This window comes from Nicotiana attenuata, chromosome 3 (assembly GCF_001879085.1).
Source record: "Nicotiana attenuata strain UT chromosome 3, NIATTr2, whole genome shotgun sequence".
NCBI classification, from domain to species: domain Eukaryota; kingdom Viridiplantae; phylum Streptophyta; class Magnoliopsida; order Solanales; family Solanaceae; genus Nicotiana; species Nicotiana attenuata.
The window spans coordinates 136,404-144,291 of record NC_031991.1 but is presented as its reverse complement, the minus strand read 5'-3'; the positions used below and the strand labels follow the sequence as shown (position 1 = coordinate 144,291).

Below are 7,888 nucleotides of genomic sequence, written 5' to 3'. Positions count from 1 at the left end.
AGCTGTTAACAATTTTGACAACTACTCCTACTTATTTATCTGGCTACCAACAATAATAATAAGTCAGATTTACTCCTACTTTGTAAAAGTAAAAAAGATTGTTTCTGATAAAATCTCGGTTTAAGAAAGCATAACTATAGCAGTTTTAAAAAACAAATACAGCAGTGATAAAGCCATAAAAAAATTAGTAACAATAACAAGAAAATAAGATAATCGAAATTAAAGAAACAACACATAGTAGTACAAATTTGGCTACCACCTGATAATTTTATGGATTGTTAATTGTTACTCTAGTACTACTTTATTGCACTAAGTAAATATTCTATTTTTTGTGACGCAATGTCTGATATATTTTTTTCTCTATCTAGTGACATTTTGTTATATTTACGTACGTAGTCCATTGATTCTTTTTATTATAAAAAATTATGTAATAACATTCGTAATACTTATATAACGTTGATATCGATTTTTTTCTCCATTTTTTCACGGACTTTGCCGTAAAATTGAAATGGTTGAGATCGCAGCTCCATTGCTTTCGTGAAACAAAATCTCGTCACACTATTCTATGCTTTAACAATCTTTTTTTTGTTTCCTACCATGCGTTCGATATTCGCATTGGGCCCGATCAAATTCAAGTTCGCGTCGGAAAGTTCCACGTTAAGGAGTAAAGTGTTCCCTAACAAAGACGACTCCATATCCAAGACTCGAACCCGAAACCAGTGACGGATCCAAGATTTTAGGTTAGTGGGTGCTTAACTTTTCTTGACGTGCAGTTACTACCAATCACATAGTCTAAGTGCATAACTATTTGAACATGATAGTCAAAAAAGTTAATAAAAAACTCGTATTTATATTATAGACGCGTGTAACGAAAAATGCAACTGGCGAGAATTTTATTTTTTTGATGGATTTTGCAACTCTAAAGGAACTATTTATTTTTAGAAGGGGTCGAATTTGGAGTTTCTTTTTTTCTTTGTTATAGAGAATTAATAAGTAAAATACAAAAGGAAAAATTTTAAAAAAAAAAAAAGAAAAGGTAAAATAGAATTCAGGGACTACGTCTGGAAAGAAAATAAATAAAATAGTAATATTGGATAAAAAATGTAGTTATTGGATAAAAAATGACATAAGGGGTAAAAGAAAGATAGTAAAATTGAGCCTGCTGTGAGTGAGATTTGAACTCCCACCCTCCTCTCACACTACTTAAGCAGCAACTATCCTTGCTTGACCAAAGCGTCCATCAGCCTTTTTGTTCTCTGGGTGCTTCCTGGTTTAACATATCAAATTCCTCAAATTTTCTATATAGCTATACAGATCATGTGGTAAGATTAAGCACCCAAATTTAGTACGTAGATCCGTCCATGCCCGAAACCTCTAATTAAAAATAAAGAAGTACTTCAAACGTTGTTGGTACATTAACCTTTTCTTGAATTAGCAATTAGTTTGAAGTGGTTGAGATAGTAACTACATTAATGCTTTTGTGAAATGAAAACCTCATCACACTAGACTACGCTTTTAACATTAACTTTGTTTTCAAAGTAACAACACTCCATTTAATATTTAAAAATATAATTAAAAATACATCATTAACCTCTACTTTCAATTGAACTCTTCAAAATTCAAACCTACTCTTAATAATTAAATACAGTAGTTAAAATTTGAGTGGGACGGCTCAATTTGTCTCTTTAGTCAAAATGCTTTAAAATCTTGAAAACCCAATAATGCCCCTAGCTAGGGTTTTTTCAGGAGACACTTTATAAAGGGGTTAGAGATGCAGCAGTCGTTAGTGATTTCCTTTCTCAAGCCCAACCTATAGTTGCACCAGATGCAAGTTACGTTGTTCTTCCATTTCTGTGATTTTTCACAAAAGGAACCATTTAATTTGCACTGGGTACAACTGTAAGCAGGACTTGAGATTGACTTTTACCCCATGATCTATGCTCAAAGAAAGATGTTAGAGTCAGTAAGTTCAAAACGAGTATGCCCTACAAAATACATTTTTTTTTTGTTCTATATTTATATATTGTTCGAGTGAAAAATAAATTCAATTAAGATTCTATGATTCTTCGTGGCTACGAAGCCTCACACGGGTAGAGTTTGATATTACTTTGTTGATGGCTGATCCCGTTTGGTAAGTGCGTTGTGCAGGGACGAAAATCGGCCATAGTGATACGACGGTGCCAAGTGAAATGACCGTTGCTCAATGGATAAAAGTTACTCTAACGATAACAAATTGATTTCCCTCAATATTTATATGTCTAGAAGATGAATTAAAATTGATTGATAAAGAAAGAAGCTGTCTTTGAGACAGACCTCAAGTACACAATCTAATCTTAAATGGACAAATCTTTGTGTTTTGGAAATTGGAATCTAACAAGACATTTAATTTAATGACATCTTAATTAGAATTTACACGAATGTGTGAGTTAAACTATTATTGTCTTTTATTCTAATTTTAGAAAAGAAGAGAAAAATGAGTTTATATCTGACATCAGTCTTTTCAAACACTTTAATGTGGCAAAGAAGGTGTAATTTTTATTGATAATTCTGTTGTTCACTCACTTTTGACTCAATTGTACCATTGTATTTATTTATTTATTTATTTTGTCAGAAAAAGAAAAATACTTGGTCAGAATTTTGGAACTTGAGTAATAAGTTTTTGCTCCCCATGAAGAAACTCCAATTTGTAACTAGTGGCGTAGTTGTTATAATGGCACATGTTTCTGAAAAGAGAGAGGAAGAAGTGAGTCCCTAGAAGGAAATGAAAAGAGAAATTCTGAGGAAAAAAATTCCGAAAAGAATAAAATATATATTCATAGAAGTTTTTTCATACCACAATTTCAACTTTTAATCGAGGTACAACCACGAGTTGATAGACAGTTAGGAGTCGTTTCATACGATGGATAAGCAAAAATAATCGTGGAATAAAAATTTAATACCATCTTTTCCCTTGTTTGGTTATTAATTATGGGATAAGTTATTCTAGAATTAAAAATATTACCCGGATAACTAATACCTAGCAGAGCGTGGAATAGTAATTCCAGCATAAGTTACCCCAGGGAAAGCATTAAAATTGACAATCCCAAGATTAATACAACATATCAAACAGTCAATAAGAAATAATATCAGGATAATTAATCTAGTAAATGATAGTTGATACATTTGTCGTTTGGTACAAGAATAATAAGAATAAAATCCCGGGATAAAGTTTCGGATTAACTATATCCCATATTTAATTTGGAGTATTAGCTAATCATAACTTTTACACTGAAATAGTGAGATTGGTTATCCCATATAGAAGGAGGGATAACTAATAAAAGAAAAAAATGCCAAATAATATGAGCTGACATGAACGACATCCCCAATCTCTGAAAAGATGCTAGGAACTACGTGGGCGTTTGGACAAAAATGAAAAAAAAAGATCAAGCGAAACTTGGTATTTAAAAGTTAAAGTTGTGTTTAGACATGAATACAATTTTGGGTTGTTTTTGAATTTTTGTGAGTGATTTGAAGTGAAATTTTGAAAACAGCTTTTTCGGAATTTTTTAAATTTTCGAAAAATTTAGAAATTCATCTTCAAGTGAAAATTGAAAATTTCATAGCCAAACGTTAATTTCTAAAAAGAATAAAATTTTGTATGGCCAAACCGTAAGATGCTTCAAATAGGCTATATTGCTTTTGACCTCCAAATCCACAAACTTCAAAATAGTAAATAGGTAATGCACATGCAGCAACTATAATTACTTGAAGTTGTGCCCAGTTACATCTTTTCTCCAGGACATTGTTTTCCTGGGAATGATCTCTGTATCAATTTGGCTTGGGCCGAAAATATAGCCATCATTCCCAGTGGAGAAGCCAGAAATGTTTCCAAGGGTGTTCAGACTTGAAAGAACTAAAAAAAAATTCCGACAAAGGGTGTTCAATATATATTTTACACATCTAAAATTAATATTTTACTTATATACACAGTATAATTTTTCGTAATATTTCGGTGAAGGGTGGTCAGATGACCCCCCTTTTACAAAGGTGGCTTCGCCCCTGATCATTCCCTACAACGCATAAGGATAGTTTTTCGCCACTTCCCATTTAAGTGGCACAGCATAAGATGCTGAGAACTTGCTGTCTCAAAGTTCATCTGTTCAACTTTTATGTTGGTATTCTCCAACCATTACAGCTAATTAGTTATTTATTCATTGGAAGAACATGGCAAGATCTAATTCATTCTATTGCACGTTAGCAAATCTGTCTTTCAACATCTACTTCAACTTAAAAATTACACAGACAAGAAACTGTCGAGTCCAGTCAACAGCAGCCAAAGAGGGTAAAGATATTGGTCACGAATGCTATGTGCTGTCTATAGACTAGTCAAAATGATGATTAATTTACCTCGTAGCTCTTGCACTCATCGACGAATGGTAATTTGGTGCTTCTTTCGTTTCTGTAGGAAGAGTAAACATCATCGTATTGACTTGACTCATTTGGATTAGCTGTGGTTCCAAGTCCTAACCGGGCGGAGCTATTCAATCCAGGTTTTTGCTTCACACTTCCATCAGGGTAGGTCCCAGTTTCAGGGTCAACTTGGAGATTCTGAGGTGGAGGGATGCACGCTCCTCCCTTGCGAACAGGAGGCTCTCTCTCATAGTCGTCATAATCATTGGCTGAATCAGATGGTTTAACAGGACCTTCTGATGGATTAACTTCTCCAATCTCCCTAAAAAATTTGGACACTCTTTCCAGAATCTCAGACTCTGACACGGTGGGTGGTATAACGCTGGGGATATCCAAAGGGCTAATGGGAGAGTAAGGCACCCCACTACCAATCTGCATCTTCCTGATCATACCAGGAATAAGACCACCTGCATTTGCAGTTGATGCTGGCATGGGATGAGCTGCAGCTTGTAGATTTCCTTGTGGAACAGAGGATGGCACATGCATCAACCCAGGAAACCCAGTGGGTGGAACTACACCAGGATGAAATTGATGTGCTGCCGCAGATGGCATTGGAGGACCTGCTTTATCTTGATTGGCTAGATTAGGTATAGGAAGCACCTGCTCGTCAGGCTTCCACTGTAAAGCACTCTGGTTTGCTACCTGGTGTGACAATCCTAAAAACCCGAAAAGAAAAGGATAATAAGAAAATCAACCATGAGCAATTGTTCAGATTGGCCAAAAGAAATAGATAACAATCAAAAAACAGTCTTTCAGTGATTACAGCTAGATTAACAGCAGAACTACCTGCAGCAGAAGAAGGATCAGCAGCCAGTAGTTCCCTTTGAGGACCAGTAAAATTTGCAGGCAGCCCACTCATCATCTCATTTTCAAGTGCACGAATTGTATCGTGATCATAGACTTCCTTGGAGCCCCAAAACTGTAAATTTTTCTGTAGCCGAAACTGATTTTCTTCCTTGTTCTGAGGATTGTGATATATCCTCGCAAGCATGGGACCCAAAACAGGCTTAAAAGCAAGTGCCTCATTGTCAAGCTCATGCGGATTGATTCTTCGTTGCAAGCTGCAAATATACACAATACTTATATGTTGGAGTTTTGTGGAAGCGGAAATGTATTAAAAACTAAGGAGAAATATTATATACATTTTTTAAAGCCGGACAAATTGCTGTTAATCCATTCATTTGATTCGCTATTTTTGAGAAAGTCAGGGGCGCATGCAACTCGTGCATGTCAATAAGCGCCTAAGACCACAAAGCCTAAAACCCTCATGTAGTTGAAACATAAACAGAAGTTGAGCAGAGCTGTCATGTGATTATCACCAAAGCACCAGCAAGTAGGGCTGACCAAAAACTCTGAAAACCGCTTACTAACCAATCAAAATCATACTGCACCCAAAATTCCAGTTTAATTTAGTTTAGATTGGTTTTGCATTTAATTTAATAAATTGAAACAATTGGCCTCCTTTTTGAATACTTTGGTTTTAACCGAAACGCATACCTATTTGTGAATAACTATTAATTCTAGTATGAAGTATGAGAATTAAGAAAGAGGTAGAAGTAGAAATCTGAAGTGCTATTAACTATTCAATAAGTCATAACGTACATATAACCAGTGGTATCAAAGGCAGAAAAGGTAAAAGAGCACAAATGTATGGTAGTCTTTGAGAAGAAAGAGTAATCAAAGCACAGGATTAGTGAAGAAACAAAATAAAATGCATATATGTGTGGGTAACAGAAAGAAAAGAATAACGGTTAACACCAACAATGGCTATATGGAAAAACGAATGAACAAATTACAATTAAGTGAGACAGTTAAATTAAATTTCATGAAAATCAAATAGAAAAACCATGTTAAAGTGTTGATTCGCATGCTTTTCAATTCCTAATTTTGGTATACAACTGGTTTACTCATACCAAATTTCTAATTTCTGATTCCTATTCTATCACACATATTCTTGACGATCTCTGTCCAATTAACATATTACTTTGTCAACTAAGTTTATTTTTCATTGTTGCCATCGTCAAGATAGAACCCAATGGTGATCATATGCATGTCTTAGCATCTTACTGCTTGCAGTAAGTGCGCTTGAGTGAGGCTAGTTTCACCCATGCTAGACCGAGAGGCTTAAGCACACCTTAGGTGAGCCTTTAACAAACAGTACATAACCTAATTTATGGAGTATGTTTTTTCAACACAAGGACATCTATCTTTGATGGTTTTTGGTTTTTGGTTTTTGTTATGTCTGTTTCTCAAACTTATATCTTGCTTCTCCTATCGTCACTACTCTATTAAGGTACATTGCTTAATCTTGTTGTTAGTTGTTCAAACAATTGGTCTAAGTTTGGCCAAATACACAGGTAGCCCCTCAAACTTGGCACAATTTTCTCAGTAAGATACTCCAACTTAGCTAGTGACCAAATTGACACCTCTATTTGACAGATGTGTGTCTCTTAAATACACTAGTCAGCAAAATCAAGTGCGTTAAATTTACATGCCGAAGATGTGTCAATGGACGAATGAGATAAAGACACACACCAAGAATAGAAACGTGTCATTAGAAGAAAAAAAATCCAAAAATAAAATATAAAAAATGCCCCTCCCACCCAACCCCATCTTCTTCCCAGAAGGAAAAAAAATAGTCGAACTTTACCCTCCATTTTTCTTTTTTAAATTCACATGTAAGCTATCAAATACTCCCTTTGTTCCGATTTATGTAGTAAAGTTGGAAATAAAAGAAGACTTTGAAACTTGTGGTCATAAACATGCCATAACATTTACGTGGTTATAAGACTTTTGAAACTTGTGGTCTTAAAAATATTCCATAATATTTTTGTTGCTATAAAAACTTCTGATGAAGGGTAACGGGAAGTTTAAATTAAATTTCTTTCAAATTTAGAAAGCTGTTATTCTTTTCCGAATGGACTAAAAAACAAATGTTGTCACATAAACTGGAACGAAGGGAGTATTCTGTTCTTCTTCTCCATCAGCACCCTCCACCTATCAGCAATTCATCAAACAAGTGAAGCTTCTCACAAATAACAATATTATCTTCTAATTCAAGCACAAATGATGATGAACTTGGAATAAACGTCGGATCCTTTCTTTTTTCTTCCTTAGAACTCAACTGGATACTACAAATTTTGCTTGGATAATATCCATGTGTAAGCCTTACTGGTTTTGAAATATGCACTTGGATAATCTCAACTACTACTTCACCACCGTTTTCCATATGCTCGCACATAATGTTTGTTCTTCTTCTCATTTGCGGCCTGTCTTGGTTTCTCTTATTTGTTTTTCTGTATTTCTTTTTTAACTGCTTTGTTAGTTCGTTTTGCTTTTGGTTGTATTCCTGCAACCCCAAGTTTCTTCAAGAGATTGGAGTTCCAATGATTCTTTATGGCGTTGATGGCGGCTATGGGTAATCTGTAATGAATAGAGT

The 7,888-nt window shown here is 34.7% G+C and overlaps 1 pseudogene; it reads right to left on the bottom strand.

Annotated features, from left to right (window-relative positions):
* Positions 4,201-7,888, bottom strand: part of LOC109223167 — an 8,759-nt pseudogene continuing 5,071 nt past the window's right edge.